The sequence below is a fragment of the Pleurodeles waltl genome, chromosome 7 (assembly GCF_031143425.1).
Source record: "Pleurodeles waltl isolate 20211129_DDA chromosome 7, aPleWal1.hap1.20221129, whole genome shotgun sequence".
Lineage (NCBI taxonomy): Eukaryota > Metazoa > Chordata > Amphibia > Caudata > Salamandridae > Pleurodeles > Pleurodeles waltl.
In genome coordinates, this window is record NC_090446.1 from 1,121,866,822 (window position 1) to 1,121,880,970 (window position 14,149).

General features: G+C 40.3%; 6 non-coding genes across 6 annotated transcripts; all 6 read right to left on the minus strand.

The window, feature by feature from the left end:
- Positions 1-2,540: 2,540 nt before the first annotated feature.
- TRNAR-CCU (transfer RNA arginine (anticodon CCU)) lies at positions 2,541-2,613 on the minus strand. The gene has a single exon. It is a non-coding gene; the product is annotated as a tRNA-Arg (tRNA).
- Positions 2,614-4,820: 2,207 nt separating this feature from the next.
- Positions 4,821-4,893, minus strand: TRNAR-CCU (transfer RNA arginine (anticodon CCU)). The gene has a single exon. It is a non-coding gene; the product is annotated as a tRNA-Arg (tRNA).
- A 2,207-nt stretch (positions 4,894-7,100) lies between these two features.
- TRNAR-CCU (transfer RNA arginine (anticodon CCU)) lies at positions 7,101-7,173 on the minus strand. Its single transcript has one exon. It is a non-coding gene; the product is annotated as a tRNA-Arg (tRNA).
- A 2,207-nt stretch (positions 7,174-9,380) lies between these two features.
- Positions 9,381-9,453, minus strand: TRNAR-CCU (transfer RNA arginine (anticodon CCU)). Its single transcript has one exon. It is a non-coding gene; the product is annotated as a tRNA-Arg (tRNA).
- Positions 9,454-11,660: 2,207 nt separating this feature from the next.
- TRNAR-CCU (transfer RNA arginine (anticodon CCU)) lies at positions 11,661-11,733 on the minus strand. The gene has a single exon. It is a non-coding gene; the product is annotated as a tRNA-Arg (tRNA).
- Positions 11,734-13,940: 2,207 nt separating this feature from the next.
- TRNAR-CCU (transfer RNA arginine (anticodon CCU)) lies at positions 13,941-14,013 on the minus strand. The gene has a single exon. It is a non-coding gene; the product is annotated as a tRNA-Arg (tRNA).
- Positions 14,014-14,149: the final 136 nt, after the last annotated feature.

The window sequence follows — 14,149 nt, forward strand, 5'->3', positions numbered from 1 at the left end:
TTAATGCTAAATGGGAGACTGCCTGCGAGTGCTATCCAAAGGAGGACATAAAAAATGTCTAGCCAGAAAGGTGGGTTGAAATCCCATTCTCCAGACTGGGCCCAAGAGAAGGATATGTAGGCAAATGTTTTTGAGTTCCAGCACTTGTGTTTTGAAGGTAGATTGATGTTCCGTAGCTGCAAAGTCTATGTAAAGCAAGGGCTGAATTGTGTGGTTTGTGCTTTGAAAATGTAAAAGTCAAGAGCTGAATGTACAGAGTTTCACCCCAGATGGGACTTGCACCTACAATCCCTGGCTTAGGAGGCCAGTGCCTTATCCGTTAGGCCACTGGGGCCACGTTGATACTGCTCTCCCCTGTGCTCCAAATACAAGATCCACTCCCTATCATGTGGTCTCTACCGCAGTTTAAGTCTATGGAATCACTTATACAATACATTCACAACAAGCAATCCATGGATAACTCCCCTCTCTTTAAAGTCCTTACAACTTTTCAAATATCTAATATACCCTCACCTGGAAGAACAACACAATGCGGACGCTAAACTCTCCTAACTTCACTTCACATGTCACAACAAAATGCCCACTGCTCGAGCCAGCAGGAAACATAAGGCAGCTCAAGGAATACAACTGCACTTGCAGTTCTAACAACATCAACCCGAACTAGCATTTCCTTCTTCTGATATACATATTTATAGAGAGATTTTTAATGATCGGTGCTTAGCAGAAAGGAGATACTTATGGCAAAAGGTTTACTTTTTGCACACTGTAGATCATTACTGGAAAGATAGACTCTATCTGCATATTTACACATCATTTTTAATATGACTCAGAAATGTCATGCCTTTTTTTGAACAAATTATTACATGGTTTGTGAGAACGTCTAATTCAGCACTACAGCTTCTGCTTTCATTCTCCATGCCTGAAAACATAATCTTCCATATGAAACAACAAAAGACTAGGAATTTTTTGTTTTTTTTGAGTGATGGCATTGAAATGTGCAGTAAGAATGAAAGTACCTTTGTCATACATAAAAAGGATAACGCAAGTCACCTCCGAGTTCATTCACCCCACAGAGGAATTCTGTCTTCACCCACTTTCCTCTATGTGATCACTAAGCTACTCCACAACTTGCAATACCTTTACAACATACGACAGGGTGTGTTTTATCCCACACATCCATTCAAACATATATCTTTTCTGCTCAGACATAAAACAAGCACATTTCTCCATTCCTATCCTAGCAGTGGAGAAAATGCTCTGCTGTGGTACTTGAACAGGTGGCGGAGTAAAGTTTGTTGGAATTGGTTATTTTATCAGCACGCTTCAGTGCTAATGTTTTTAAGAAGGAAGACCCTTAGGAAACTAGATAAACATCTCCAAAATACATCTTCTTCCACCCCAGAAAGAACTCAAACCCACAATCCCTTTGTGAGTATTTGACTGCCTTAGAATTAGGCCAACGGGGTTGCACAGGAGTGCTGTTAACCAATAGCTACAAACACTTTCTAAAAATACGACACATATTCTACATGTTTGTCGCTCCCACTCAGGTATAAAAGAAGTTCATATCACCTTTAAAGAGTCCCCAGCTGTGGTGATTAAAGTTTGAAATGGCTGCATTTAAGGGAACTAGTTAATCCATCATGCTTCAGTCCCACTGTTCTTACGAGTGAAGGACCTGGTGTGGCAGACTCCTACGATATAATTTGGCCATCTTGTTTGTTCTCAATATATGCACTCTTAAGGGAACAACAGGTAGTACTAACAAAGTATTGCAATCTGCGCCAAATGTATGCTCTAGGTTTGGAAAATTAGAGTTGGGCAAGGCTAAAACTAAACGTCTGCCTTGGCCCTTAGTTGGCATGGCAAATTTTCAAAATAGAGAGAGGACAAGCATCCCAGGCAGTGTCCCAATATCTCTCTAATGTCCTTGTTGAAACCAAAGGTTGTTAAACAGGACATACAAACTACATCAACTAAAAGCAGACAAGTAAAGCTGCCTTTCACAGGTGTCCCATCAACTTCTCAGTCTAACAACACCCCGGGTGTTTTGAAAAATCTATTTAACTGCCATCATTGAAACACCACCCTGCCCTCCCTAAACTCAGTTTGGTTTCTAAGACTAGGGGCCCAGCGATAGTAGCATAAAATAGGGTGCACTGTCTTCCCATCTGCTGCACTTTTTTTGAGAAATACTTCTTTATCAACATAGCAGTTTCACATGGTATTTTTAATTATTCAACAGTTTATACATTCAAGTGGTGAAATAAGTACATGTTTTAATGCTAAATGGGAGACTGCCTGTGAGTGCTATCCAAAGGAGGACATAAAAAATGTCTAGCCAGAAAGGTGGGTTGAAATCCCATTCTCCAGACTGGGCCCAAGAGTAGGATATGTAGGCAAATGTTTTTGAGTTCCAGCACTTGTGTTTTGAAGGTAGATTGATGTTCCATAGCTGCAAAGTCTATGTAAAGCAAGGGCTGAATTGTGTGGTTTGTGCTTTGAAAATGTAAAAGTCAAGAGCTGAATGTACAGAGTTTCACCCCAGATGGGACTTGAACCCACAATCCCTGGCTTAGGAGGCCAGTGCCTAATCCATTAGGCCACTGGGGCCACGTAGATACTGCTCTCCCCTGTCCTCCAAATACAAGATTCACTCCCTATCATGTGGTCTCTACCGCAGTTTAAGTCTATGGAATCACTTATACAATACATTCACAACAAGCAATCCATGGATAACTCCCCTCTCTTTAAAGTCCTTACAACTATTCAAATATCTAATATACCCTCACCTGGAAGAACAACACAATGCGGACGCTAAACTCTCCTAACTTCACTTCACATGCCACAACAAAATGCCCACTGCTCGAGCCAGCAGAAAACATCATGGCAGCTCAAGGAATACAACTGCACTTGCAGTTCTAACAACATCAACCCGAACTAGCATTTCCTTCTTCTGATATACATATTTATAGACAGATTTTTAATGATCGGTGCTTAGCAGAAAGGAGATACTTATGGCAAAAGGTTTACTTTTTGCACACTGTAGATCATTACTGGAAAGATAGACTCTATCTGCATAGTTACACATCATTTTTAATATGACTCAGAAATGTCATGCCTTTTTTTGAACAAATTATTACATGGTTTGTGAGAACGTCTAATTCAGCACTACAGCTTCTGCTTTCATTCTCCATGCCTGAAAACATAATCTTCCATATGAAACAACAAAAGACTAGGAATTTTTTGTTTTTTTTGAGTGATGGCATTGAAATGTGCAGTAAGAATTAAAGTACCTTTGTCATACATAAAAAGGATAACGCAAGTCACCTCCGAGTTCATTCACCCCACAGAGGAATTCTGTCTTCACCCACTTTCCTCTATGTGATCACTAAGCTACTCCACAACTTGCAATACCTTTACAACATACGACAGGGTGTGTTTTATCCCACACATCCATTCAAACATATATCTTTTCTGCTCAGACATAAAACAAGCACATTTCTCCATTCCTATCCTAGCAGTGGAGAAAATGCTCTGCTGTGGTACTTGAACAGGTGGCGGAGTAAAGTTTGTTGGAATTGGTTATTTTATCAGCATGCTTCAGTGCTAATGTTGTTAAGAAGGAAGACCCTTAGGAAACTAGATAAACATCTCCAAAATACATCTTCTTCCACCCCAGAAAGAACTCAAACCCACAATCCCTTTGTGAGTATTTGACTGCCTTAGAATTAGGCCAACGGGGTTGCACAGGAGTGCTGTTAACCAATAGCTACAAACACTTTCTAAAAATACGACACATATTCTACATGTTTGTCGCTCCCACTCAGGTATAAAAGAAGTTCATATCACCTTTAAAGAGTCCCCAGCTGTGGTGATTAAAGTTTGAAATGGCTGCATTTAAGGGAACTAGTTAATCCATCATGCTTCAGTCCCACTGTTCTTACGAGTGAAGGACCTGGTGTGGCAGACTCCTACGATATAATTTGGCCATCTTGTTTGTTCTCAATATATGCACTCTTAAGGGAACAACAGGTAGTACTAACAAAGTATTACAATCTGCGCCAAATGTATGCTCTAGGTTTGGAAAATTAGAGTTGGGCAAGGCTAAAACTAAACGTCTGCCTTGGCCCTTAGTTGGCATGGCAAATTTTCAAAATAGAGAGAGGACAAGCATCCCAGGCAGTGTCCCAATATCTCTCTAATGTCCTTGTTGAAACCAAAGCTTGTTAAACAGGACATACAATCTACATCAACTAAAAGCAGACAAGTAAAGCTGCCTTTCACAGGTGTCCCATCAACTTCTCAGTCTAACAACACCCCGGGTGTTTTGAAAAATCTATTTAACTGCCATCATTGAAACACCACCCTGCCCTCCCTAAACTCAGTTTGGTTTCTAAGACTAGGGGCCCAGCGATAGTAGCATAAAATAGGGTGCACTGTCTTCCCATCTGCTGCACTTTTTTTGAGAAATACTTCTTTATCAACATAGCAGTTTCACATGGTATTTTTAATTATTCAACAGTTTATACATTCAAGTGGTGAAATAAGTACATGTTTTAATGCTAAATGGGAGACTGCCTGCGAGTGCTATCCAAAGGAGGACATAAAAAATGTCTAGCCAGAAAGGTGGGTTGAAATCCCATTCTCCAGACTGGGCCCAAGAGTAGGATATGTAGGCAAATGTTTTTGAGTTCCAGCACTTGTGTTTTGAAGGTAGATTGATGTTCCATAGCTGCAAAGTCTATGTAAAGCAAGGGCTGAATTGTGTGGTTTGTGCTTTGAAAATGTAAAAGTCAAGAGCTGAATATACAGAGTTTCACCCCAGATGGGACTTGAACCCACAATCCCTGGCTTAGGAGGCCAGTGCCTTATCCATTAGGCCACTGGGGCCACGTAGATACTGCTCTCCCCTGTCCTCCAAATACAAGATTCACTCCCTATCATGTGGTCTCTACCGCAGTTTAAGTCTATGGAATCACTTATACAATACATTCACAACAAGCAATCCATGGATAACTACCCTCTCTTTAAAGTCCTTACAACTATTCAAATATCTAATATACCCTCACCTGGAAGAACAACACAATGCGGACGCTAAACTCTCCTAACTTCACTTCACATGCCACAACAAAATGCCCACTGCTCGAGCCAGCAGGAAACATCATGGCAGCTCAAGGAATACAACTGCACTTGCAGTTCTAACAACATCAACCCGAACTAGCATTTCCTTCTTCTGATATACATATTTATAGAGAGATTTTTAATGATCGGTGCTTAGCAGAAAGGAGATACTTATGGCAAAAGGTTTACTTTTTGCACACTGTAGATCATTACTGGAAAGATAGACTCTATCTGCATATTTACACATCATTTTTAATATGACTCAGAAATGTCATGCCTTTTTTTGAACAAATTATTACATGGTTTGTGAGAACGTCTAATTCAGCACTACAGCTTCTGCTTTCATTCTCCATGCCTGAAAACATAATCTTCCATATGAAACAACAAAAGACTAGGAATTTTTTGTTTTTTTTGAGTGATGGCATTGAAATGTGCAGTAAGAATGAAAGTACCTTTGTCATACATAAAAAGGATAACGCAAGTCACCTCCGAGTTCATTCACCCCACAGAGGAATTCTGTCTTCACCCACTTTCCTCTATGTGATCACTAAGCTACTCCACAACTTGCAATACCTTTACAACATACGACAGGGTGTGTTTTATCCCACACATCCATTCAAACATATATCTTTTCTGCTCAGACATAAAACAAGCACATTTCTCCATTCCTATCCTAGCAGTGGAGAAAATGCTCTGCTGTGGTACTTGAACAGGTGGCGGAGTAAAGTTTGTTGGAATTGGTTATTTTATCAGCACGCTTCAGTGCTAATGTTTTTAAGAAGGAAGACCCTTAGGAAACTAGATAAACATCTCCAAAATACATCTTCTTCCACCCCAGAAAGAACTCAAACCCACAATCCCTTTGTGAGTATTTGACTGCCTTAGAATTAGGCCAACGGGGTTGCACAGGAGTGCTGTTAACCAATAGCTACAAACACTTTCTAAAAATACGACACATATTCTACATGTTTGTCGCTCCCACTCAGGTATAAAAGAAGTTCATATCACCTTTAAAGAGTCCCCAGCTGTGGTGATTAAAGTTTGAAATGGCTGCATTTAAGGGAACTAGTTAATCCATCATGCTTCAGTCCCACTGTTCTTACGAGTGAAGGACCTGGTGTGGCAGACTCCTACGATATAATTTGGCCATCTTGTTTGTTCTCAATATATGCACTCTTAAGGGAACAACAGGTAGTACTAACAAAGTATTGCAATCTGCGCCAAATGTATGCTCTAGGTTTGGAAAATTAGAGTTGGGCAAGGCTAAAACTAAACGTCTGCCTTGGCCCTTAGTTGGCATGGCAAATTTTCAAAATAGAGAGAGGACAAGCATCCCAGGCAGTGTCCCAATATCTCTCTAATGTCCTTGTTGAAACCAAAGCTTGTTAAACAGGACATACAATCTACATCAACTAAAAGCAGACAAGTAAAGCTGCCTTTCACAGGTGTCCCATCAACTTCTCAGTCTAACAACACCCCGGGTGTTTTGAAAAATCTATTTAACTGCCATCATTGAAACACCACCCTGCCCTCCCTAAACTCAGTTTGGTTTCTAAGACTAGGGGCCCAGCGATAGTAGCATAAAATAGGGTGCACTGTCTTCCCATCTGCTGCACTTTTTTTGAGAAATACTTCTTTATCAACATAGCAGTTTCACATGGTATTTTTAATTATTCAACAGTTTATACATTCAAGTGGTGAAATAAGTACATGTTTTAATGCTAAATGGGAGACTGCCTGTGAGTGCTATCCAAAGGAGGACATAAAAAATGTCTAGCCAGAAAGGTGGGTTGAAATCCCATTCTCCAGACTGGGCCCAAGAGTAGGATATGTAGGCAAATGTTTTTGAGTTCCAGCACTTGTGTTTTGAAGGTAGATTGATGTTCCATAGCTGCAAAGTCTATGTAAAGCAAGGGCTGAATTGTGTGGTTTGTGCTTTGAAAATGTAAAAGTCAAGAGCTGAATGTACAGAGTTTCACCCCAGATGGGACTTGAACCCACAATCCCTGGCTTAGGAGGCCAGTGCCTTATCCATTAGGCCACTGGGGCCACGTAGATACTGCTCTCCCCTGTCCTCCAAATACAAGATTCACTCCCTATCATGTGGTCTCTACCGCAGTTTAAGTCTATGGAATCACTTATACAATACATTCACAACAAGCAATCCATGGATAACTCCCCTCTCTTTAAAGTCCTTACAACTATTCAAATATCTAATATACCCTCACCTGGAAGAACAACACAATGCGGACGCTAAACTCTCCTAACTTCACTTCACATGCCACAACAAAATGCCCACTGCTCGAGCCAGCAGGAAACATCATGGCAGCTCAAGGAATACAACTGCACTTGCAGTTCTAACAACATCAACCCGAACTAGCATTTCCTTCTTCTGATATACATATTTATAGAGAGATTTTTAATGATCGGTGCTTAGCAGAAAGGAGATACTTATGGCAAAAGGTTTACTTTTTGCACACTGTAGATCATTACTGGAAAGATAGACTCTATCTGCATATTTACACATCATTTTTAATATGACTCAGAAATGTCATGCCTTTTTTTGAACAAATTATTACATGGTTTGTGAGAACGTCTAATTCAGCACTACAGCTTCTGCTTTCATTCTCCATGCCTGAAAACATAATCTTCCATATGAAACAACAAAAGACTAGGAATTTTTTGTTTTTTTTGAGTGATGGCATTGAAATGTGCAGTAAGAATGAAAGTACCTTTGTCATACATAAAAAGGATAACGCAAGTCACCTCCGAGTTCATTCACCCCACAGAGGAATTCTGTCTTCACCCACTTTCCTCTATGTGATCACTAAGCTACTCCACAACTTGCAATACCTTTACAACATACGACAGGGTGTGTTTTATCCCACACATCCATTCAAACATATATCTTTTCTGCTCAGACATAAAACAAGCACATTTCTCCATTCCTATCCTAGCAGTGGAGAAAATGCTCTGCTGTGGTACTTGAACAGGTGGCGGAGTAAAGTTTGTTGGAATTGGTTATTTTATCAGCACGCTTCAGTGCTAATGTTTTTAAGAAGGAAGACCCTTAGGAAACTAGATAAACATCTCCAAAATACATCTTCTTCCACCCCAGAAAGAACTCAAACCCACAATCCCTTTGTGAGTATTTGACTGCCTTAGAATTAGGCCAACGGGGTTGCACAGGAGTGCTGTTAACCAATAGCTACAAACACTTTCTAAAAATACGACACATATTCTACATGTTTGTCGCTCCCACTCAGGTATAAAAGAAGTTCATATCACCTTTAAAGAGTCCCCAGCTGTGGTGATTAAAGTTTGAAATGGCTGCATTTAAGGGAACTAGTTAATCCATCATGCTTCAGTCCCACTGTTCTTACGAGTGAAGGACCTGGTGTGGCAGACTCCTACGATATAATTTGGCCATCTTGTTTGTTCTCAATATATGCACTCTTAAGGGAACAACAGGTAGTACTAACAAAGTATTGCAATCTGCGCCAAATGTATGCTCTAGGTTTGGAAAATTAGAGTTGGGCAAGGCTAAAACTAAACGTCTGCCTTGGCCCTTAGTTGGCATGGCAAATTTTCAAAATAGAGAGAGGACAAGCATCCCAGGCAGTGTCCCAATATCTCTCTAATGTCCTTGTTGAAACCAAAGGTTGTTAAACAGGACATACAAACTACATCAACTAAAAGCAGACAAGTAAAGCTGCCTTTCACAGGTGTCCCATCAACTTCTCAGTCTAACAACACCCCGGGTGTTTTGAAAAATCTATTTAACTGCCATCATTGAAACACCACCCTGCCCTCCCTAAACTCAGTTTGGTTTCTAAGACTAGGGGCCCAGCGATAGTAGCATAAAATAGGGTGCACTGTCTTCCCATCTGCTGCACTTTTTTTGAGAAATACTTCTTTATCAACATAGCAGTTTCACATGGTATTTTTAATTATTCAACAGTTTATACATTCAAGTGGTGAAATAAGTACATGTTTTAATGCTAAATGGGAGACTGCCTGTGAGTGCTATCCAAAGGAGGACATAAAAAATGTCTAGCCAGAAAGGTGGGTTGAAATCCCATTCTCCAGACTGGGCCCAAGAGTAGGATATGTAGGCAAATGTTTTTGAGTTCCAGCACTTGTGTTTTGAAGGTAGATTGATGTTCCATAGCTGCAAAGTCTATGTAAAGCAAGGGCTGAATTGTGTGGTTTGTGCTTTGAAAATGTAAAAGTCAAGAGCTGAATGTACAGAGTTTCACCCCAGATGGGACTTGAACCCACAATCCCTGGCTTAGGAAGCCAGTGCCTAATCCATTAGGCCACTGGGGCCACGTAGATACTGCTCTCCCCTGTCCTCCAAATACAAGATTCACTCCCTATCATGTGGTCTCTACCGCAGTTTAAGTCTATGGAATCACTTATACAATACATTCACAACAAGCAATCCATGGATAACTCCCCTCTCTTTAAAGTCCTTACAACTATTCAAATATCTAATATACCCTCACCTGGAAGAACAACACAATGCGGACGCTAAACTCTCCTAACTTCACTTCACATGCCACAACAAAATGCCCACTGCTCGAGCCAGCAGGAAACATCATGGCAGCTCAAGGAATACAACTGCACTTGCAGTTCTAACAACATCAACCCGAACTAGCATTTCCTTCTTCTGATATACATATTTATAGACAGATTTTTAATGATCGGTGCTTAGCAGAAAGGAGATACTTATGGCAAAAGGTTTACTTTTTGCACACTGTAGATCATTACTGGAAAGATAGACTCTATCTGCATAGTTACACATCATTTTTAATATGACTCAGAAATGTCATGCCTTTTTTTGAACAAATTATTACATGGTTTGTGAGAACGTCTAATTCAGCACTACAGCTTCTGCTTTCATTCTCCATGCCTGAAAACATAATCTTCCATATGAAACAACAAAAGACTAGGAATTTTTTGTTTTTTTTGAGTGATGGCATTGAAATGTGCAGTAAGAATTAAAGTACCTTTGTCATACATAAAAAGGATAACGCAAGTCACCTCCGAGTTCATTCACCCCACAGAGGAATTCTGTCTTCACCCACTTTCCTCTATGTGATCACTAAGCTACTCCACAACTTGCAATACCTTTACAACATACGACAGGGTGTGTTTTATCCCACACATCCATTCAAACATATATCTTTTCTGCTCAGACATAAAACAAGCACATTTCTCCATTCCTATCCTAGCAGTGGAGAAAATGCTCTGCTGTGGTACTTGAACAGGTGGCGGAGTAAAGTTTGTTGGAATTGGTTATTTTATCAGCACGCTTCAGTGCTAATGTTGTTAAGAAGGAAGACCCTTAGGAAACTAGATAAACATCTCCAAAATACATCTTCTTCCACCCCAGAAAGAACTCAAACCCACAATCCCTTTGTGAGTATTTGACTGCCTTAGAATTAGGCCAACGGGGTTGCACAGGAGTGCTGTTAACCAATAGCTACAAACACTTTCTAAAAATACGACACATATTCTACATGTTTGTCGCTCCCACTCAGGTATAAAAGAAGTTCATATCACCTTTAAAGAGTCCCCAGCTCTGGTGATTAAAGTTTGAAATGGCTGCATTTAAGGGAACTAGTTAATCCATCATGCTTCAGTCCCACTGTTCTTACGAGTGAAGGACCTGGTGTGGCAGACTCCTACGATATAATTTGGCCATCTTGTTTGTTCTCAATATATGCACTCTTAAGGGAACAACAGGTAGTACTAACAAAGTATTACAATCTGCGCCAAATGTATGCTCTAGGTTTGGAAAATTAGAGTTGGGCAAGGCTAAAACTAAACGTCTGCCTTGGCCCTTAGTTGGCATGGCAAATTTTCAAAATAGAGAGAGGACAAGCATCCCAGGCAGTGTCCCAATATCTCTCTAATGTCCTTGTTGAAACCAAAGCTTGTTAAACAGGACATACAATCTACATCAACTAAAAGCAGACAAGTAAAGCTGCCTTTCACAGGTGTCCCATCAACTTCTCAGTCTAACAACACCCCGGGTGTTTTGAAAAATCTATTTAACTGCCATCATTGAAACACCACCCTGCCCTCCCTAAACTCAGTTTGGTTTCTAAGACTAGGGGCCCAGCGATAGTAGCATAAAATAGGGTGCACTGTCTTCCCATCTGCTGCACTTTTTTTGAGAAATACTTCTTTATCAACATAGCAGTTTCACATGGTATTTTTAATTATTCAACAGTTTATACATTCAAGTGGTGAAATAAGTACATGTTTTAATGCTAAATGGGAGACTGCCTGCGAGTGCTATCCAAAGGAGGACATAAAAAATGTCTAGCCAGAAAGGTGGGTTGAAATCCCATTCTCCAGACTGGGCCCAAGAGTAGGATATGTAGGCAAATGTTTTTGAGTTCCAGCACTTGTGTTTTGAAGGTAGATTGATGTTCCATAGCTGCAAAGTCTATGTAAAGCAAGGGCTGAATTGTGTGGTTTGTGCTTTGAAAATGTAAAAGTCAAGAGCTGAATGTACAGAGTTTCACCCCAGATGGGACTTGAACCCACAATCCCTGGCTTAGGAGGCCAGTGCCTTATCCATTAGGCCACTGGGGCCACGTAGATACTGCTCTCCCCTGTCCTCCAAATACAAGATTCACTCCCTATCATGTGGTCTCTACCGCAGTTTAAGTCTATGGAATCACTTATACAATACATTCACAACAAGCAATCCATGGATAACTACCCTCTCTTTAAAGTCCTTACAACTATTCAAATATCTAATATACCCTCACCTGGAAGAACAACACAATGCGGACGCTAAACTCTCCTAACTTCACTTCACATGCCACAACAAAATGCCCACTGCTCGAGCCAGCAGGAAACATCATGGCAGCTCAAGGAATACAACTGCACTTGCAGTTCTAACAACATCAACCCGAACTAGCATTTCCTTCTTCTGATATACATATTTATAGACAGATTTTTAATGATCGGTGCTTAGCAGAAAGGAGATACTTATGGCAAAAGGATTACTTTTTGCACACTGTAGATCATTACTGGAAAGATAGACTCTATCTGCATATTTACACATCATTTTTAATATGACTCAGAAATGTCATGCCTTTTTTTGAACAAATTATTACATGGTTTGTGAGAACGTCTAATTCAGCACTACAGCTTCTGCTTTCATTCTCCATGCCTGAAAACATAATCTTCCATATGAAACAACAAAAGACTAGGAATTTTTTGTTTTTTTTGAGTGATGGCATTGAAATGTGCAGTAAGAAATAAAGTACCTTTGTCATACATAAAAAGGATAACGCAAGTCACCTCCGAGTTCATTCACCCCACAGAGGAATTCTGTCTTCACCCACTTTCCTCTATGTGATCGCTAAGCTACTCCACAACTTGCAATACCTTTACAACATACGACAGGGTGTGTTTTATCCCACACATCCATTCAAACATATATCTTTTCTGCTCAGACATAAAACAAGCACATTTCTCCATTCCTATCCTAGCAATGGAGAAAATGCTCTGCTGTGGTACTTGAACAGGTGGCGGAGTAAAATTTGTTGGAATTGGTTTTTTTATCAGCACACTTCAGTGCTAATGTTGTTAAGAAGGAAGACCCTTAGGAAACTAGATAAACATCTCCAAAATACATCTTCTTCCACCCCAGAAAGAACTCAAACCCACAATCCCTTTGTGAGTATTTGACTGCCTTAGAATTAGGCCAACGGGGTTGCACAGGAGTGCTGTTAACCAATAGCTACAAACACTTTCTAAAAATACGACACATATTCTACATGTTTGTCGCTCCCACTCAGGTATAAAAGAAGTTCATATCACCTTTAAAGAGTCCCCAGCTGTGGTGATTAAAGTTTGAAATGGCTGCATTTAAGGGAACTAGTTAATCCATCGTGCTTCAGTCCCACTGTTCTTACGAGTGAAGGACCTGGTGTGGCAGACTCCTACGATATAATTTGGCCATCTTGTTTGTTCTCAATATATGCACTCTTAAGGGAACAACAGGTAGTACTAACAAAGTATTACAATCTGCGCCAAATGTATGCTCTAGGTTTGGAAAATTAGAGTTGGGCAAGGCTAAAACTAAACGTCTGCCTTGGCCCTTAGTTGGCATGGCAAATTTTCAAAATAGAGAGAGGACAAGCATCCAAGGCAGTGTCCCAATATCTCTCTAATGTCCTTGTTGAAACCAAAGGTTGTTAAACAGGACATACAATCTACATCAACTAAAAGCAGACAAGTAAAGCTGCCTTTCACAGGTGTCCCATCAACTTCTCAGTCTAACAACAACCCGGGTGTTTTGAAAAATCTATTTAACTGCCATCATTAAAACACCACCCTGCCCTCCCTAAACTCAGTTTGGTTTCTAAGACTAGGGGCCCAGCGATAGTAGCATAAAATAGGGTGCACTGTCTTCCCATCTGCTGCACTTATTTTGAGAAATACTTCTTTATCAACATAGCAGTTTCACATGGTATTTTTAATTATTCAACAGTTTATACATTCAAGTGGTGAAATAAGTACATGTTTTAATGCTAAATGGGAGACTGCCTGCGAGTGCTATCCAAAGGAGGACATAAAAAATGTCTAGCCAGAAAGGTGGGTTGAAATCCCATTCTCCAGACTGGGCCGAAGAGAAGGATATGTAGGGAAATGTTTTTGAGTTCCAGCACTTGTGTTTTGAAGGTAGATTGATGTTCCATAGCTGCAAAGTCTATGTAAAGCAAGGGCTGAATTGTGTGGTTTGTGCTTTGAAAATGTAAAAGTCAAGAGCTGAATGTACAGAGTTTCACCCCAGATGGGACTTGAACCCACAATCCCTGGCTTAGGAGGCCAGTGCCTTATCCATTAGGCCACTGGGGCCACGTTGATGCTGCTCTCCCCTGTGCTCCAAATACAAGATCCACTCCTTGCAATACCTTTACAACATACGACAGGGTGTGTTTTATCCCACACATCCATTCAAACATATATATTTTCTGCTCAGACATAAAACAAG